The 7,281-nt window shown below is 42.3% G+C and overlaps 1 pseudogene; it reads right to left on the bottom strand.

The window, feature by feature from the left end:
• Positions 1-388: 388 nt before the first annotated feature.
• LOC102856940 lies at positions 389-2,837 on the bottom strand (annotated as a pseudogene).
• Positions 2,838-7,281: the final 4,444 nt, after the last annotated feature.

Genomic DNA, 7,281 nt, shown 5'->3' with positions numbered 1-7,281 from the left:
GGTTTTGCTTCAATATCTATGTCTTTTGTTCCTTGCCTTTTGGAGAAAACATTGCATTGTAAGGCTGCCATCTCTTTGGATAGGAACAGGGGTCAAGATCTTCCTTAATGTAACCTCTCTCCATACAAGTCTGTGTAGAAGGAAAGCTAACTTCCCAGAAATTCTCTGATGTGTTGGGTGGAATGTAGCAGAATCTGTGTCTTGAGCAGGAAGCCAACTTCTTTTCTCTTTCTTCTGCAGGAATATGTGCATAATAAATTTTACATTCCTTACAAGCATGTCCAAGAATTTTTTTTTCTCTCTTCCATTTTCTGAATGACCTCAATATGAGAAAAATTTTGTAAGCTAATCTCCCTTTCACCATCCTTAAAATATGGCCCCACAAGTGCTATTTGATTTTATCACGTTTGTCATCATTACTGTTTGGCTGGTTTGTTTCCTTATCTTCATCTTCTCCTTGGAGGAAATTATCTGCCAAACAGGATTCATATTCTTCGTGTGTTGTCTGATCAAATATATCTTCCAAATTATCATTCAGGATTTTTTCTTCACCTGGGCTTTTCCCACCTTTCAGCTCTTGCTTCTTCATCTTTAAAAGCATAGTTTTACTGATCAATGTATGGTCCATGTCCACAGTCTCTCCTCCTCTTAATCTTGACTGACTGCCATCTTTTGCATCTATTATTGTAATATCCATTTTATATTGAGAAAGGTCTGCTTCTGGATCTGTACTCCACTGGATATTTTCAAAGGATACATCATGATTGCTTTGTTGAGATTTTGTTTTGGCAATTCCACATGGATTTAACTGAAGAACTGACATCAGTTCACACGATCCTTGGGTTGACCTGGTTTTCACTTTTATCAGCTCATGAGATGTGGTAACACCCTTAATGTCATCAAAAAGTTTCTCTGCTTCCAAACCGTCACGTGGCCTTAGAGGGGTTTTGAAGACAGGATTTTCTTCTTTTATTTTGAAGTGGCATTTTACTATCTGGAGACGATTTAGATTTACGAAAGGCCTGGGGGATACTGTCATGTAAACAGCGGTTCTCTAGGGACTCTCTGGCTATCACACAGCTCCCATTCAAGGCCTTACAATTCCAGGAAGAACTCTTTGGAATGGATTTCAAAGTCTCACCAAGCATCATTTGCCTCAACCTGTTTTTACAGATCTCATTTCCTTGGCTTGTCTCATGACATTGAGTAGCTGAAAAGTGGTCAAGACAAATTCAGAGGTTTAGTCATCACATAATCCCCACTGACAGCTGAAACACTATCCTTTGGAAAAGGAAAAGCATTTTCTTTATTAAAATCAACATTGGGGCAGCTTACTTCATGTTCACTTTTTTCCTCAGTTTACTTCCTTTTGGGTGTTCTGCTTCCCAGTGATTTCAAGGGCCTTACATGTTTATCAGCAACAGCATCTTTAATATGATCAGTACTATCCTGTGCATCCATGGATTCACTTATTTACAGGAATCTGTTTATTAGGACTTGACTGGCAAATTATCATGTTCATTTTAAGCCCAAGATTCTGATGTGTGAAAAGGCCACTATCTTCAGACTTTGATCTTATTTTTTCTGGTCTAGAATAGAGGTGTTGCTTAAAGGGGCTATTTTCAACTGTTGTCTTTTCCCTACCTCTAGTAAAAAAGGGGATAAGTCTGTATTTAAACCTAAACTATTTTTCACATTAGGAGTGGTTCCAAATACAGGTGATGGTGCCCAACTGGACAATTCTTCTTGGGGAGGAGTCTTTAAATACAACATCTGAAAATCTTACTGCATTGGCACTATTTCTTTTTTTTTTTTTTTTAGGTTGTTTATTTTTCATTTCAATGAACATCTACAGAGATTTTGGGATTCCATTCATTCATTGTTGCACCCTTCTCCCCGCACAAACCCCTCCCCCCTCCCCCCCCATTTGCTCCTCTCCTTGAAACGCAAAAGAAAGGCACTATTTCTTATAGATGCCTCAAAAGGCTGTATTTTGTCCTCTCCTAGACAGCGGTAGAGCTCATCACCAAGATGGCTCACGGGACCACGAGATTCAGATTCTTCCTGAATGTGAAATCCAAATGTTTCAGCAACAACAGTAGCTAAATTAGAAGGTGACTTCTCAGGGGAGCTGTTGCTTGTTCCGTGTGTTTTAGTTGTGAGAGACTGACTTTGATTCCAAGTGTCAGCCACTAATATTTCACTTTCCTTAGGACTATACTGTGGATGAGTCGAAGACTTTAGATCGTTCCTCAATTCTTTGCTATCTATACAAGCACAGTACTCCAGTTTAGGACACGCAGGTTCTCCTTTCTTTGAAGCCAGTTAACTCCAGAAAATGAAAAAGCAGTGATTGGTGAATCGGGAATCACATTTTCCTCGATATCAAGTTCAGTTGCTTGATGTTGATAATTTTCCATTTTCTGTTTGCATTTGTTTGGAAAGCTTTTTCTTCCTGCAGAGTGTTCTTCTCATTCAAAAGCTCTGTGATAAGTTTATGATTCTGCTACCAGATATTTTTTAATTCTTGCTGCTTTTATCGTTATTTGTTCTTAAGTTACTGCACAGCAGTTGCATAATCCTGATCTTAACCAATCTTCCAAAACTTTAATGGTTTCATAAAGACCTTTCTGTTGTTTTCTCAGTTGTTGGTTTTTGGTGAGTAATTCTAATCTTTGTGCATCTAAAATTCGTTCCTTTCTCTGTTTATTGACTTTTACTTGTAAACTTTGAGCTTCTTTATCTGGTACTCTTTTAAGTTTTGTCCAAAGTTCCTTGAAGTCATTAGATATATGTGAAGAAGGAGAGCTTCCACAGCTGCTTTCAGAGACATTCATCTTGCTGAATAAAGTTCTCTGTGTTGAATGAGTTGTCTTTTGTGTTACATTAATGAAATATGACGTCTATAGTTGTTGTTGTTATGTGCCACCGAGTAGCTTGCGACTCATAGCAACCCTATGTACAACAGCCCTAAACACTGCTCTGCCCTGTGCCAATCACACTGTCTCTGACACTCCCATCCCAATTATCCCAGTCACTGAATCAATCCATCTCATAGAGGGCCTTCCTCTCCTGTGCTGTCCCTCCACCCTCCCAAGCATGATGTCCTTCTCCAAGGACCTGTCTCTCCTCACAACATGTCCAAAGTATGTTAGATGGAGCCTCAGAATCCTTGCCTCCAAGGAGCCACCCAGTTTAACCCTCTCCAGGACAAATCTGTTTGTTTTCCTAGCAGTACATGGTATTCTCAATACTCTTCTCGAGCACCACAGCTCAAAGGCATCAATTGTCCTTCTATCCTCCTTGGTCATTGTCCAACTCTCTGATGCATAACAAGTGATTGCGAAGACCATGGCCTGTATCAGACACACCTTAGTCTCCAGAGAGACACCATTGCTCTTCAGTACTTTGGAGAGGTCCCTAACAGCAGACTTTCCCATGGCGATGCACCTTTTAATTTCCTGGCTACTGGTGCCAAGACTGTTGACTGTGGAGCCAAGCAAGCTAAAGCTTTGTACAATCTCAATCTCTTCACCATCCATCCTGATGCTGCCAATTGGTCCAGTGGTGAGAATCTTTGTCTTCTTGACATTGAGCCTCAATCCATATTGTAGGCTGCAGTCCTTGACACTCTGCAGCAGGCGCTTCAGTCTTCCTCAGTTTCAGCAAGCATCGTTGTGTCATCCGCATAACACAGATTGTTGATAAATCATCCACCAATCTTGATCCCACATTTCTCCTAATAGAGCCCAGCCTCCCGGATAATCTGTTCTGCATATAGGCTGAAAAGGTATGGAGATAGGATGCATGCCTGGCGTACGCCCTTCCCAATTTTGAACCATGCAGTGTTCCCTTGCTCTGTTCTGACGACTGCCTCCTGGTCCAAGTATAAGTTTCGCATTAGAACGATCAAGTGTTCTGGGATTCCCATTCTTCTCAGAGTCAGCCATAGTTTGTTATGATCTACACAGTCAAATGCCTTTGCATAGTCAATGAAACACAGATAGACATTCTTCTGGTATTCCCTGCTTTCAGCCAAGATCCATCTAACATCAGCTACAATATCCCTAGTACCACGACCCCTTCTAAAGCCAGCCTGGACTTCTGGTCGTTCTCTGCTGATATGCTGTTCCAGTCGTTTTTGGATAATCTTCAGTAAAATCTTGCTTGCATGTGAAATCAGTGAGATTGTTCTATAGTTTCCACATTCTGTTGGGTCACCTTTCTTTGGGATAGGAACAAATATCGATCTCTTCTAGTCAGTTGGCCAAGTGGTCGTTCTCCAGATTTCTTGGCACAACTTGGTGAGCATGTCCAGGGCAGCATCTGTTAGCTGAAATATGTCAATTGGTATACCATCTATTCCTGGAGCCTTATTTTTTGCCATTTCCTTCAAAGCAGCCTGAACTTCTTCTTTCATCACCATAGGCTCTTGCTCATATGTTGTTTCATGAAATTCTTCTGTGTCCGCCAATTCCTTTTGATACAGTGACTCAGTATATTCTTTCCATCTTTTTTTAATACTTCCTGCATCATTTAACGTTCTGCCAAAAGCATCCTTGATTATAGCAACTCGAGGTTTGAGTTTGTTCTTCAGTTCCTTGAGCTTAAGAAATGCTGAGTGAGTTTGGCCCTTTTGATTTTCTGACTCCAACTCCTTGCTGATTTCATTGTAATTTTTTTTTTTATCCCGTGCTGCCTTTTGAAATCTTCTATTCAACTCTTTAGTATCTTCAATTCTTCCTTGTGCTTTGGCATCTCTGCACTCCAGTGTGATTTTCAGAGTCTCTTCTGACATCCATGTTGGTCTTCTCTTCCTCTTCTCTCTTTGCAATGACCGTTTGCACTCTTCCTGGACGATACCCTTGATATTCTCTGAGAACTCATCTGGTTTTCACTCATTAGTGTTCAAGGCCTCAAACCTGTTCCTGAGCTGGTTCTGAAATTCAGGTGGGATAGACTCAAAGTCCTATTTTGGTTGCCTTGGATTTGGTTTAATTTTCCTCAACTTCAGCTTGAATTTGCATATGAGTAGTTGGTGGTCTGTTCCACAGTCAGCTCCTGGCCTAGTTTTCACAGCTGATATTGATGTCTATAGAGAGAGTTGAAATACAGCTTCCAGGACCACCGGGAGGTCCCTTCGAGTCCCAGCGGGAGCTGGCGCCCCAGCCTGGGAAGACCCACTCCCCTCTCAGGCCTTGGCCTTCAGCCAGGCCAGGCTCCCATGTCCCCGCCCTTCCTGCTGCACAGTTGGCCAGGCCGCACCGCCCCCTGCCCCACTGAGGGAAAGATAGACAGGGGCAGCCAGCTCAGTGCCCGCCCCCCCGCCCCAAGACGGGAGGAAAGCATGAAGGAGCTGGCTTGGGGAGGGGGGGACCTGGACTCCCGCCCTACGGAGGGGGAGACCTGAGGACTCCTGTTTTTATTTTAAACCGGGCAGTTTCCCCTAGTTCTACTCCAACTAGAACTTCTTGGTCTGTGAACAGTTTCCACAATTAAATATTCAAGCACAAATTGAGTCAAAGTTCAGAGACTTGTTGAAAGGAGAGAAGTTGTAACCAACCCTTGGTGATAAAGCACGCATCCTATTATTGACCAATTTTGTTCTTGTTGCATAAAGAGTAACCCATGGTAGACCCGCCAGCAAGTTTTTAGAGGCAGTAAATTTGCACAGGAGGAGGCTGACCATCTTTCTCCTGCAGAGCAGCTGGTGGATTCCAACTATATACCTTTGCAATGGCAGTGCAGTGGAGCCAACCAAATATATTGCTCATTTATAAGAGATGCAAATATTGAGAGCTTATGTCTGGCCTTATAGATAAACAAAGGGCATACATGATTCTTATCTAAGTTATATTCAGTAAGCCGTTTTTCTGAATTCAAAGAGTGAGAGGAATTTTTTAACCATTCCTGCTATCCAGAACCACAAGATGCAGCTGGAATCCAACATTTATCAAGAGTTAAGACCAATATAATGCTGTTGTCTAATCTAAAGGCCTTATCTAAACTTCCCCAATTTTTCTAATACTGTCCTTATGGCAAAAGAAAACCTATGCCTTCCGCTGTCATGAATCCTTTGTTTCCTTAAATCTGGAACAGTTCTTGATTCTCTGTATTTCCTAACAGAGAAATTTTTCCTAGCATGATCCAATTATTGGGTATCGGACTCTTCAGTCAGGTGCCTTGGATGTTTCCTCATGATGAGAGGTAGTCTGGATACTTTGGCAGGAGTGTGATGGGGAGTGGAGCTGTTTTCTTATGGTACAACTTACGTCCCATTGCATGTGAGAGCGTGTCTTATTATTCATGATGGCGACTTTGATATTTGGTTAACGTGGCATCTATCAGGTTTATCTGTTTACTCCTCCCCTTTTGTAAATAACTGTATAATTAATGAGTAGCTGCATGAGAGCCCATGATCTACCTCGTAGCATCCATGGGTGGTTCTCACCTCAATCCATAATGAAAACTGAGGTTAGCAGAGGGAGTACTGGCAGTACAGTCTAAAGGCACTGTGCTGCTGATCAGAAGACAACAGCTCTCTGGAAGTCTGAAGCCACTGGGGACTCCAGGGAGAAGGATGGGCGGTCTGCTCCTGTGTGATCTATCATCTCTGAAAACCTGCTGGAGGCTCAGCTAGGAGTCTATTCTGACCCAATGGCAATGAGTCAATGAGCTGAGTAATTATGGTTGTCAAACAGTGTGCAATGGAGTCTCTCAGGAGACTAAAGTGTGTCTGATACAGACCATGGTCTTTGCAATCACTTGTTATGTGTCAGAGAGTTGGACAATGACCAGGGAGGATAGAAGGAGAATTGATACCTTTGAGCTGTGGTGCTGGAGAAGAGTGTTGAGGGTACCATGGACTGTCAGGAAAACAAACAGATTCATCCTGGAAAGGGTTAAACTGGGCGGCTCCTTGGAGGCAAGGATTCTGAGGCTCCATCTAACATACTTTGGACATGTTGTAAGGAGGGACATCATGCTTGGGAGGGTGGAGGGACAGTGCAGGAGGGGAAGGCTCTCTATGAGGTGGATTGATTCAGTGATTGGGGTAATCCGGCTGGGAGTGTCGGAGACAGTGCGATTGGCACAGGATAGAGCAGAATTTAGGGCTGTTGTACATAGGGTCGCTAAGAGTTGCAAGTGACTCGACAGCACATAACAGCAGCAACAACAATCATGTCATTTACATTTCCTTGATGATTTTTCTACTCTAAGGAAAAATTTCTTGCACATTTTATATTTATTTACTATCTCACTGTCTTGAGTTTTTGAACA

The sequence above is a fragment of the Elephantulus edwardii genome, unplaced genomic scaffold (assembly GCF_000299155.1).
Source record: "Elephantulus edwardii isolate Elephantulus edwardi_28Jun2011 unplaced genomic scaffold, EleEdw1.0 scaffold00218, whole genome shotgun sequence".
NCBI lineage: Eukaryota > Metazoa > Chordata > Mammalia > Macroscelidea > Macroscelididae > Elephantulus > Elephantulus edwardii.
This window is presented reverse-complemented; position numbering and strand designations above follow the sequence as displayed.